Genomic DNA, 13,419 nt, shown 5'->3' with positions numbered 1-13,419 from the left:
TGGTTTTCAAAATTATACTATAATTATGCGTATTTTATATGTATATTAGTTCCAATAACTAGGACTCGATCATATACATATATATACGTAGGTAAATATGATTCATGATTAATTATATTGAATATTTTAAAATGATTATTTATAAGTTGAATGATTGGATTTTAATGATCGTTTTGTTTTTTATATTGATGCAAGTTAGATATACATGGTAGTTAATAACTCTGATTGTATCAAATACACATAAATACGCATATGTTTTGAGGAGAATAATTAAATTAAGTTTATGCGATCATCGTCTTATGCTACAAACATGATTATCCATAGAATGTATTTATGAATATTCGCATTATATAAATTATGAATATTGTTTTAATAAAAAAAACCAAAATATATATTTACATATATATTTAATTTGTTAAATAAAGATTAATGTTTAAATATATATATTAATGAAAGGGTCATTAACTATATATTAAAAATATAATAAAAATGAAAATTAAAAAAACTAAAAATTTGAAATAAAAATAAAGTGGCGGGTTTAAAGAAAGTTATTTAAACAATAACTAGGGTGGCCGATAGTAATTTAAACAATAACTAGGGTTAGTGGTGAGGTTTTCTTTGACAGTAAGCTGAGTCTTCTTAGTCTCGCCCATTTTAAGTAATACTTTTCCTTCCAACATATCTTCCTTTTTGGCTGGGAAGGTTATGGTTTGGACCATGCATTCATTCTATTCGGACTGCCCTTGGTCAGCGGCTTCCTCTTGGGTCACATTAATAGCGGCTTGAACATTTGACCTAGCTGTACTAGACTCACTTAGGCTATTGATCACTGCATCTTTGATTTCTGAAACTTTGAGCAACTCATAGAGTGGTAGACTCACTTTAACCTTTTTAAGTTCATCCAACACCAGCGCGGCCAATCTTTTCATTTCATTACCCGCGGGAGGTGCAATATTCCTCTGTCTGTATTCTTGTGTGTTCTGCGGGTACTCCGGAATGTTGCTGGCTTGGGGATCCGGCGGAGTAGAGAAATTGTTTGGAGGGATGGACGTAGTTAGAGGTTCTTGATTCCTTTGATTTCTATGATAAACTCTTTGATTCACACCTCCTGACGATTGATGAAATACCTCCTTTATTCCTTCTACCAGGACACTGTCGTTCAATGGTGGAAAATAATACTCTGAATCCTCTACAGGTCCATTTGCAGATGCTGGCGGAAACTGGGATCCTGGTGGTACCGTTGGTCCATTAGCTGACTCTGGTGGAAATCTTCTATTTTGTACTTGACTAATCTCTTCTTGTGAATATCTGCAGGTTTCCACAATCATGGCTTGACCATATTGCGTGGTTGGAACAATTTCATATCCTGTTGTGGGAGGATTTTCAGGTGCATTAGTGGTGCGCATCTCTTGTTGGAAAATGTCGGCCGCAATCTTAAACTCAGGACACTGCAACTCAGAATGTTGATTCGTATTGTGGAGTCTGCACCAACTGGACAAGGCTGCTTCGGCTAAAAATACTTTGCTTGTAGAGGGATTCTCTTGATTCTGCGAATTTGGTGGATTATCCAATGGCGTCACCACATTTCCATTGTTGGGAGCCGTATTCCATGGTCTCCTCTGGAAACCTTGGTTGTTATTTCCTTGATAGTTATTTCTAAATCCTTGATTATTGTTTCCTTGGAAATTTTGGTTGTGATTAATCCTTTGCATGCTTTGGAGTTGATTATTCTGGTTCCTCAGGTGGGTCACCTCAGTTGATAGCCTCTTGACTTGCTCAATCAACTCTTTCATTTCGTCTTTCTCTTCTTGTGTCCTTGACGAACTTGTGGCATTTTGCAGGTACACAGGTTGTGCGGGTGGAGCTTGAGAAATTGGAGCTCCTGGGTGAAGGACCAACTGATTTGTCGGTTGTACGCTTGGGTATGTTGCTTGCGGAATTGGATTCATGACTGGAGTTTGGTTAGCCAATGCCGTACCAACTGCCTGCATCTGGTTCGGTGCCGTGACAGGTCCCATATGAAGAAGTGGCCCAGTGATATTCTGTCCCATGTGTTTACTTACTTCAATAGCCTTTGCATAGGCCGCATTTAGATCATTCGGAGTAGGATGCGTCCTTACGAACATAGCTGTGAGATGATCTAAGGCTCCATAGTAGATTTCCCTTGGATCTGCAATAAGATAAGGAGGACGTAGCATTGTGTATGCGCGGTGAAATCTGTTGTTGAAGGAAGTAATGGGTTCATGTTCTCTCCTTCGGACCTCAACAAATTGTCTGTATAACTCAGCTAGTGTGGTTGGGATACCAAATTTGGCAATGAATGCGTCTTTCATCGCGTCCCAAGTCCTGATAGACCCTATAGGCAAGTGAATGAACCAAAAGTATGCCTCTTCTCCCAATGAGTAGGGAAAAAGCCTACATGCCACATCTCCATATTCAATTTGTCTGTTGCGAAGAAGGTCCTCGAACATCTTGATATGATCTTCTGTCGTGCGATGGAAATCACTGACATTGAACTTGGAACAAAAGTGCTCTGGATTCTTAGGCATCTCGTGATAAACTGTAAATTCCAACGGTGATGGATTGTTGACTAGCCAAGTCGCACCATTGAGTATATGAGGAGGAGGAGGAGGAGGTGGAACACGTTGAGCCATTGTACCTTTTAAAGCTGAACTTGATGAACTAGCTTGGCCCTTTGTTTGAGAAATTGCCTGGATACTGGATTGGATCGCCGCTTGTACTTGTTCTTGAAGAATTTGTGATGACTCAGGAGATCCTTCCAATCTTAGTTCGAACTCTTTGGAAGTGTCCTCTCTTTTAGCTCGCTTTGCTTTTGAAGTAAACTGAAGTTCACTTAGATTCTTGACGCCTGGTGTGGACCTCAACAATCTTTGATGTTTCTCGAGCGAGAATGAACCAATGCGATCCAGCGTGAAGTCTTGCGAGGATTATTGCGGGTTCCTTTGATTGTGAAGTTCTCTAGCTATGACCCTTCGATGTTCTTCGGCTCTATCTTCCTCTTGTTCCAAGATAATTCTGACTCTGTTGTACTCAACTTCACTTCTCCTTGCGTTCCACGCTACTTGATTCAATCCTGAAATGATATCTTCCTGGGTATTGCCTATCCGCAAATTTGGTTGTACTACTTGATTCAATCCTTCATGTGGCAACACCATCGTACTTCATGATCATGTTTGCAATGTATTTCTCTTCAAAATTTTCGGACTTTCAGACTTTCGGAGACTGCCCTCCTTCTAGCGCCAATTCTGTTGACATGTATTTTGTACACCATCATACACAGAATAAAATACCAATAGGCATCTTATCCTCTCTTGAGAAAATAGTCTCTAACTGCTGAAGATTCGCATAAAGGATCAGTTAGGTAGACTCCAAGGTTCTTTTAGTAGGGTCTCTACGTGTGGACAAGCTTCCAGCGGTATGATGTGATTTGCTGTTTCCTCCAAGGGGCCTTACGTATTCCGAAAGTTCAAGATTTTGCTAATCTAAGAAACTTTTCAAAAATAACAAAAGAGTAGGGTTTGAAAGAGGTCTAATCTAGTCTAACCCTATGAATGACTTAGTATGGACAAGACTTGGCGAGATTCAACCAACTTCAATTTTGCCATAAGATAACAACTCAATTGAAATTAGTGCGATCTTCTAAGGTAATAAAATTACTTCGCCAATCCTTGCATTGTCTTGATTTTGAAGGAGCATGAGTGTTTTTGTAAAAATCGCTTTGGTCCTTGTCCAAAGGACAGGAGCGATATAGGCTCTATAGCTCATTTGATAACATTTTGACGTTCGAAACCTTTGTAAATCATTTTCAAATGACACCTTATACATTGTGTGATCCCGAAAGACCTTGACTTGGCATGAACTTGAAGGAAAATGAATGATTCCATATAAATCGCCCTGGTCCCTTGGAGAGGGACAGGAGCGATATAGCTTCTGTATTCAATTTGACGATCATTTTACGTTTGAAGTTTTTGTATATCTCCTTCAAAAGACGCCTTAAACCTTTTACAACCTTGTGAAGTCTTGACCTTACGTGATTTTTGCATGAATTAGCCAATATAATAAACATCGCTCTGGTCCCTTCCCAAGGGACAGGAGCGAACTAGGGGTCTTAGTGTAAATCCATTCAATTTAGCAACTTTGGATACTTCATTCTTCATTGGGACACTTCGAAACGCCTTTACCACCCTTCATCTTGACTTGGAACGGTTTTGAACTTGAGGAAAAGGCAACATACTCACTGTATCGCCCTGGTCCCTTGGAGAGGGACAGGAGCGATCTTGCTCTTGTGGGCTTCACTTCACTTTATCACCTTCAAAGTTTATCTTCAATGACCTTGTAATGCCTCCTTTCATTCATTCATGCCTTGAGATCGGTTGTAATTTGGCAAGAAAATCATCTACAACAAAAATCGCTCTGGTCCCTTCTTGAGGGACAGGAGCGAACTTAAGCATTTTGGTCTTTTGTTGGCATTTGGCGATCTTCAATTTATCTTCAATGAGTTCATTTTACCTCCTTCCTTGCCTTCAAACATAAACTTGACTTGATCTTTGCCTGAATCTCGCCCTATGAAGAATATCGCTCTGGTCCCTTGGAGAGGGACGGGAGCTACAATGTACTTCGCCCTGGTCCCTTGGAGAGGGACAGGAGCGATTTTGGCATTTTGGACCATTTTTCTTCATGTTTGCTCTTCAAGTTATATTCATTCGATAAAACATATCCCCTTGGACATCTTCAAATCGTCAAGTCGTTGAAATCCTGCAAGGACAAAGCAATATTTGATTTGTAGCTCCGGTCCTTCACTGAGGGACAGGAGCGATTTTGATTCCTGGAGGCACCTTTGTGCTTGTGAAAATCTTCAATTTATATTCAACGGAAAGATCACGCCTTTCTCTATCATTTCCAACTCGAAATTCACCTTGACCCTGCAAGGACAGTAAGATATTCGAAAACGAGCTCCGGTCCTTCACTGAGGGACAGGAGCGATTCTGCTCCTACAGGCCAAAATATCATGATTTTACACATTTTATCACTTCACACGGCGAAAACAAATCATTTACAATGCCCAGGATCAAAAAATCAAAAAACTCAAAATCTGGTCAAAATATTCAATCGGACAAAAATTCACATTTCATCATCAACACTTAGACAAATTTAAGCTCTGCACTCAAAATTCCAATTGAAAATAGACCATTTTGGCGAAATCATTGCATTCAAAATTTGCATCCTTCGAAAGGAAGCTCAAAAGCTCTCAAAACTGACCGGATTCTGGCCTGAAAAGACGGCAATTAAAACCCTAAGGCTAGACCCTAAATCCAGACAATTGACTGACTAACAAAACCCTAAAAGTGAAGCGAAAAGCGAGCGAAAAACGAGCAAAAAGAGGGGGTCCCCATTTGCAATGGGGCGATGTGTGAAATGGTCACAACAATACCCCACATTGCAGCGAATACAGTGGGAGGCACCGATCGTTATGCAACCATGTCCATTAAGATATGTGGTGGTAGGAATTAATGTAGGGATTAACTTGGAAAGTAACATGGCTCACCAGCCCACGTAAACCATCGATATCCACCGTGATCGACATGTTTAAGATAGTTATTTAACTTGCATGTTTTTAGGAATTTTTTTAGTAAAGACAACTTAGTATTGGAGTTAAAAGCCACATGGATAATCTATAATTATTGACTTAACAACTATGGTGGTTGGTGTCACATAAGAAGTTAATGGATAACTTTGCATGTGAACACATAAGAATTCAAAACCATTTAGGACTATTATGCTGCAATAAAACCTTGAGTGATGTCATTTAGAATCAATCCACCACTAAGAGAGATAGCCCGAAAGTAGGAAAGAGGGTAGATGACAACACTATATATAGACCATTGAGTTGGAAGAGAAGAGGGAGGTGAAATGCAACGAAGAATTAGAGAATGGAATGAAGAAGAGAAGGTAGGAAAAGATATAGAGGAAGATAGCAAATAGCAAGTTGAAGTAGAGAGAAAGCAAGATAGAGGAGAGCAAGAACGTAGAAGAGTGACAAGAGATTAGGGAGAATGGAATAGTGGAGATTTTGATGTGTTTACGATCAAGTCGTAAAAGATCAACGATGATCATCTCCAATTTAGTGTCGAACTTAGGGGTTACGCTCTTGAATGAGTGTTAATTACTTCATTATTATCAGAGAAATTCTCAAAATATAGAAAGGATAAGGACTTGGAATAGAGATCTCATGAGATAGAAGAGCGCCGAGGTGGAAAGTATTGAAACCCGGATGTATTGCAAACAGTTTGAAGTTATCAAGGATCGTAATAGCCATGGATCGCGTTTCTTGAGGTAGGCTCAAATCTAGTATGTTTTGTTGAAAGGATTTAAGAGATTAAGAATGATCTAGATTTATATTTATGAAATAGTAGAGTCACAATATCAATCAATTTATTACGATCATGCAAGTATAGATGCATTAATGATATATTTCATGAAAGTTTGTAGATTAAACTTAGTGAAACTCTTAGAAAATTAGATCACCCAATCCTTTAGAAACAGAGTCAGAGGATAGAGAGAGAAACTCTGAAATTGAACTATGAGAAGATGAAACATTAGGTTTATGACTTATTAAATAGTGTATTAATATAGTTGTAATTCTTATTTTCTGGAAGTCTTAATTTGAAAGCTATTTATGCACTTTGACTATTTTAAGAAAAGATTGCCTGTATTAGGATCTTGTGTAAATGGTCTTTTCAATCAGGTTTAAATTTCATTGCAATTCTGGTTGAGTTGTCATTGTGTCCTATGTTATTATATTTCCTTGGTCAGGTGTTGATGTATAACCTTATTGATGTGAGCCATTGTGTGTTTTGTCCAAATGGTCAATCTTTGGTTAGTGATTGTGTATCCTTCACCTATGGTTTGTCAGGATTAGGTATGGTTGTCTATTTCGCCATAGAGTTCTCGTAGAGAGACCTTTCATGTAGTGTCCTATGAGAGAGAGTGGCTTTCGAGCGGGGGCCGTGCCCGAAGTGGATGACAGGATAACCCGTCGAAAGTCAGATAAAAAGTGATAACCTAATAATTGATTAGGGGGTGGTTAGAATAAATATTAATTAAAGATAATGTGCCTCGTGCATAGGTGTAGTGCTTGTACAGGGCTCATAATGTTACGAGAAGGCTTGGAATGGCAAACTTACCACCTTGTCTTTATGAAATGATTGGTAGGGTCTGCATGAGACTTAGTTGGAGCCGGAAGCCGAGAGAGGTTACCAGGACAGAGAGCCCGGACCTAGGAGGTTGTACCATGGTATCCATCTTAAGCTATGCGATGACACTCTCTCCTTAGAGTCACTAGTGTTTGTGAGTTGAGTCACATGGATGTTTGCGGAGTCTTGTAGTTCTTTCGTACTTGTCTTACTTTGCTTGCTTGAGGGTTTTCTACTATCTTCTAGCATGGTGGGGTGGTTCCATTTCGGGATCACATGGTCAGGTGGTAGTGTCACTTCCCATCGGATGTTCAGGAATGTATCTTCAGGCGAGGAAGGGCTTCACTGATGTTCTTGGTTCGTGGTTCATGTACCAGCTCATATTCATGATCATTGTTCAGTTGAGACCTTGTGGTCATTGTATCAAACTTTTATGTGACCTTGATATTGTAACTTTGTAATCCGTGGTATTTGTGGTAACCATGTATTTATGGATATTGTAAAAGAGAATCATTGGAATGTTTGTTATTTCAGTTGCCTTAATCTTTTGTATATATGATCTATGAGAAATGAATGCATTGGAGTACTTTGATTCTTTCATTATGGAATATGGATGCAAATTGTGGTTCCAACCATAGTGTGTGAGTATGATACTCTCCTAATTTAGGGAAGGCTCCCCCTATCTAGAAACTAAACTAATTTAATATGGGTGAGACAGCAGTCTTTCTTCTTCTTTCAAAAAAAACTATACTCTTTTATCTTCATAGAAAAGCAATAGCAATTGGAAATAAATAACAGCAAATACAGAAATGAGACTTTTTTGTAGGATTTTTAGAACATAAAGGGAAGAAACGTTTCCATGAAGGCACAAAGACCTCCATCACTTCCCCGAGATGGGAAAACAGAAATGAAAGCACAAAGTCTTCAACACTTCTACTGTCCTATCAACCTTTGTCGATGATTTTCTGGTAACTAAGCACAATATGTAGCAGCTCAAAGTCTAACCACATGATGCACCTCTTATGCACAAACATAGAAAATAAAAACAGCAAAAAGTTTGCAAGTTACCCCTTTGCTTGAGCGTCCTACAATAGTTTTAGACGTGACAAGCAGCTCAAAGTCTGCAGTATCAAATCTTAAAACCAAACTAAAATTCCAAACACAATAAGCAGCTCAAAGTCTGTAAAATTGAGTTTGAATCCCTCTTGTATAACGCCTCAAAACTCACAATCAATCTCTAGAAAATGTCGTCACATAACACCTTGAATCAACACAAAGTTTGAAAGCAATTTGCCTCTTGTATTGAAAGCAATCTGATTTACATCCAAGCTCAAAGTCTTAGAGTGCACATACAAACTGGCAGAGTTTTGTTGCATTGCTAAAAGATATCAATTACAATAGACCCCCTCAAGTATTTATAGGAGAGGAGCCTTGAGGAAAAGGTGGGAGGATCCTAACTAACTTGAGAAATTCTTTCAACCACCATGACTTATTCCAACTACAGTCCTAATCTAACTCAAGTTGTAGTTGCCTTACATGTAATTACATTCTTACAAAAGTGCAAGTGAAAGTAACACTTGCAATTACAAATTTGACATTAAATATAATTTGTCAAAACAAAATTACAAATGCATAATTGGGATTATTCTATGTGTCCGAAGACACGGCTCTAACTACATCATCCTTTGTCCTTTGTTTGTGATGATCTTCATGCTACTTCAGGATGCTAGAACTTGAAGTATTCTCAATCGGTGAAGACACCTTGAACCGGAAACGGGAATTTGCATCCTTAATGATCTTTGTGTCCTTGGCCAACGAACTTCAACTTTATCTTCTTGCTTGGGGTAGTACTAGCTTTTCAAGAGGGAAGTCTTTTGCAAGGCTGAAGTAAAAAGCCTATCACTGTCTTGAAAGCATTCTATAATTTGCATCCATGAATTGTTATTGTATCTCTTCTTTGTATCATATTCCAATCCAGAAATCTACTTGCAAAATAAGGCACGTGCCTTAATTTACTGATTTGGTAGGTCATGTGTGCAAACACGACTGACAAGGGAAGGGATAAATTCATGCAAAAAAGGGCTTACAAGTGAATTTCGGGTTCTAGAAGCTGCATTACATGTGTGGAAAAACAAGAGCATTGACTTGTAATTGCGAAGAACAGACATGCAACTTCATGTGTAATGGATAGCTACAAGTTTGCACTTGTAATTGGACCTTTAAGACTCATTTTCAAGTTTTTTTTAGTGCATTTTTTACCAATTTCGGGTTCTGGATGGCTGACTGTAGGTGAAGACACAACTACAATCGAGTTTTAAAATTTCGACTGCAAGTAGACTTTAAGTGGGAAAAATGAATGAAGGTGAAATGAATGGATGAAATGGGGTTTTGACATGAGGGGAAAATGGAAAGAATGATACCAACCGGTAATGGCAAACTTGGAAAATGGGAAAAATTCTTGTTTACAATCAGATTTGTAAAACCCGAAATCAAATGAATGGGAAAAATCTGAAAGACGAGAAAATCATGCAAATTTACAAATTGCATTCAAAGAACTTATCCATTTGAGAAGATCACTTAGAAACACGAATCCTTGCTTGGTCAAAGACCCTAGACCAAAACAAACGAGCTTGGGAAGAACTGAAATGCTCCATAAATAGACATGCTGAAAACTCTTGGCAGCCAAAAACGGATTTTGATTCAACCTCCTCCTTCAAAAACGACATCCAAAGAGGAAGAAAATCAGGTCAATACGCCCAACAAACCACGTATGAAAGCAAGGAAACCAAAAACGCCTCCATTAATGCTGTAAATATGGATTGATAGAGTGCCAAAAACGTGGCAAAAAGGGCCACGACTTGCTGTTTCAAAACACCTAAGAAAGGGCAAAAACGTGGCAAGAAAATCACCAAAAATGGAAGCCAAAACTCCCACACCTCTTCCCCTCAACACTTGGCACCATCAAATCCGGATTCAAAGCAAAAGAAATGGATTCAAATTCGACCTTCTTGGGAAAAACTCAGGTCGGGTTCTTGGAGAGAAGGAACAAGTTTAAAATGCTTGCAAAAGACATGTAATCGGGTTTTAAAAACCTTTTTACAAGTTTTAATTGTTTCACTTTTTCAACTCCTAAGGCAAATTCGGGTTTTAGGGAAGAAATGACAAAAAGAAAGAGCAAAATAACTTGTAATATGGAAATAAAATCTCCATTACAAGTTTTAAAAAAACACAATTTAAAAGAAATCAAAACTTAAAAACTTGTAATAGGGAAATAAAATTCCCATTACAAGTAAAAATAAAACATAAAAGACTTTAAAAACTCAAAAAGACTTGTAATAGGGAAATAAAATCCATATTACAACTAAAAGCAACACATAAAAACTTGTAATAGGGAAATAAAATCCCTATTACAACTAAAAATCACTTAAGTAGGAACTTTTAAAAGAAATTACAAGTTCTTATTAAACTTATAATTTTAAATTCACTTGCAATTTGTCCAAAAAGTTCCTACAATGACTTGAAAGACATAAAAAGCAACGGGGATATAAAAAGTAAGTTAGAAATGACAAGTTTTAAATAAAGTGCACTTGTAATTGTTTTAAAATTTCCCTACAACACTAAAACAAGAGAAAAATAAAACTTGCAATCAAAAGAAAATTTCCCGCTTGCAATCAAGAAGCAAAAACCCGAAATTGAAGAAAAAACATAGCAAACGAACTTGAAACACGATGATGTTTGGAAGGTGAATCGAGGATGGACCGAAGATCAGTCTAGTTCACCAAAGAACAAAAATTTTGCATCGGGAAGCGTGCCTTAAGAGTACAATCTTCAACTTGCAGTGACTGCTCTGAAACCCGAAATTGCACAAAAGGCTAGGAAAAAGAAGACCAAAACTCACCAAAATTTGGACAATGATGACAAAGACACCCCCCAATGATTTGACACTAACAATTGTGAGTTTTGCACCTCGTAAAATGTGCCCTGGAGACAAAAATGACACATTTTGAGCAAAAATTTTGTAAGGATTTTCACATTTTTGAAAATTCAAAAATGAGGACAACAATTTTTAAATTCACTTTCAATAAAATAACCCTTTTTGTGTTCCAAATGACCCTTTTTATGAAATAATAATTACATTTGATATGCAAAGCCCCTCATTCAAGCATGCATTGTTTAAAACTTTTAATTCCCTTTCCAATGAGCTATTACACTAAGTTGTTTTTTAAAATATTTTACAAAATTAAGCAATGTTAATGAAATAATTATATTAAAGCTCAATAATTTACCAAAGTTGTGGAAACCACCAAACAGCAAATGTTATACCTCTTGTTTGGGTGCCCTTGTAGGAATCGTACCTCTTGAAGGAAGTGTTGTAGCCATCCACTAAGAGATGTTTGATGATTTATTATAATTTAAAGCTCCATCCAGCAGATTGAAAATACAGCAGCACAATCTATTGGACAGCTAAATGATGATCGGCAGTTTAAAAGTGGTCTTAAAGGATAAAAGTTACAATTTTTTTTTTGTGTGTGAAAGACCAACTTGTGGAAAAAATAATAAATCAACAGTTTGGGTTGGAAATAACAATGGTTTACTAGCTGATTGATTCAACTACAGCACTTGTTTATCTCTCCAGCTTCTTTTCGGATAATTATTTTATGATTTTCAGTTTCATGCCAACTATTTGACAAAAATGTTAATTTTAAAAATAATGAAGAAATGTATATGAAACTGATTAAGATATGATTGTAAATGATAGTCATTCCTCATTGTAAGAATCTAGAAAGTATACCATTGGATTCCTTCACCTAGATATCTTCATTGTAATAGATCCTTGGAGAGTAGTACCGTTGGATCCCATTTTACTTTTTGACTTTATCCTTGCACAACATGAATCAGAATTAGATGAGTTAATCCACCATTTTGACATTGATACAACTTCATTTGCACTCAGTATCAACCAATTTGGCTAGAGCGATTCTATGACTATTTTAAATTGTAAGAGTATTGGCTTATCGTCAACGCTCTGCAATTAACTTTTCTTCATCCTCCTTCTTACTCTGTATGCTCTCAACTTGCCCATCATAGTAACTAGATGATCAAAAAAAGTAGAATCGAGTTGATTCAAAACAAACACACACACACACACACACACTTTTATGCCTTGGCTGCCAACCAAGCCAATTTAGATACTTAATGTACAATCCCAATTTGTATCCCAAACTTTTGTTAATGTACATTATGTCAAACAAATTGCAATGCAAGAAGTAAATATGGAGATTCTCCTATATGTTCTCTTTGTAATATGCATGTATCCCGAAATTGTTACTTTGTTCATGAGTATGACATTTCATTTAGACAAGCATAATATATTCACACACAAAAACTAGAGAATAATATGTAACAATTGTAATGCAACAATAGTTCTCATTATTGTCTATATGCATTGATCATGTCAATCATGTGTTAGAATAATAGTAAGATTTATTCAATGTGAGACAGGGTACTGTTGTGACGTTTTCACACATCGCCCCATTGCAAATGGGGACCCTTGCTTTTTTGCTTTTTAGGGTTTGTTTTTTTTTTGGTCTTTTAGGGTTTTGTTAGTTAGCCTTTGCATTTTGAGTGTCGCCCAGGTGATCGCATGGATAAGCAAGTCCGGCTTGAGTGATGTCTTGATCCTGAAATTTGGCTAAGTCTGGAATGTCCTGATCCTGAATTTGACTAAGTCTGGAAACTGAAAAACCTCAAAAAACTAGATTTTGCAATATAACTCTTGGAGGTCTGAAACCACTCTCAAACATCCTGAAAGTATATATGGAATATAACTTAAGTATAAGAAAGAAGAACTTATACTTAAATGTTATATTCCATAAAAATTATCCTGATAGAGAGTTCGAAAAGTCAAATTTCGCTCCTGTCCTTCACTGAGGATCCAGAGCGAATTTCGCTCCTGTCCCTCTCAGGAGGACCAAGGCGAAGCGCTCCTGTCCCTCACCAAGGGACCAGGGCGATAATACTTATTTAAGCCATTCCTGATCGTGTTTGGACGAATTGAGACATCAAAGGCATGGTGAAGGACGAAATGAGCATGATAGAGCATCCAGACTTGATCAAAAACAATGAAATGATGAAGTTTTTGCCTAGAAGGTCAAATTCGCTCCTATCCCTCACTGAAGGACCAGAGCGATTTTCTTTATATGCA

At 37.4% G+C, this 13,419-nt stretch overlaps 1 protein-coding gene across 1 annotated transcript in view; it reads right to left on the bottom strand.

Moving 5' to 3' along the window:
* LOC131060398 (uncharacterized) overlaps positions 1-13,419 on the bottom strand; it is a 168,663-nt gene that overhangs the window by 40,305 nt on the left and 114,939 nt on the right. The gene's annotated exons all lie outside the window — the stretch shown is intronic.

This window comes from Cryptomeria japonica, chromosome 4 (genome assembly GCF_030272615.1).
Source record: "Cryptomeria japonica chromosome 4, Sugi_1.0, whole genome shotgun sequence".
Taxonomy (NCBI): Eukaryota; Viridiplantae; Streptophyta; class Pinopsida; order Cupressales; family Cupressaceae; genus Cryptomeria; species Cryptomeria japonica.
The sequence above is the reverse complement of the archived record's forward strand: the minus strand, read 5'-3'. Positions and strand labels throughout refer to the sequence as shown.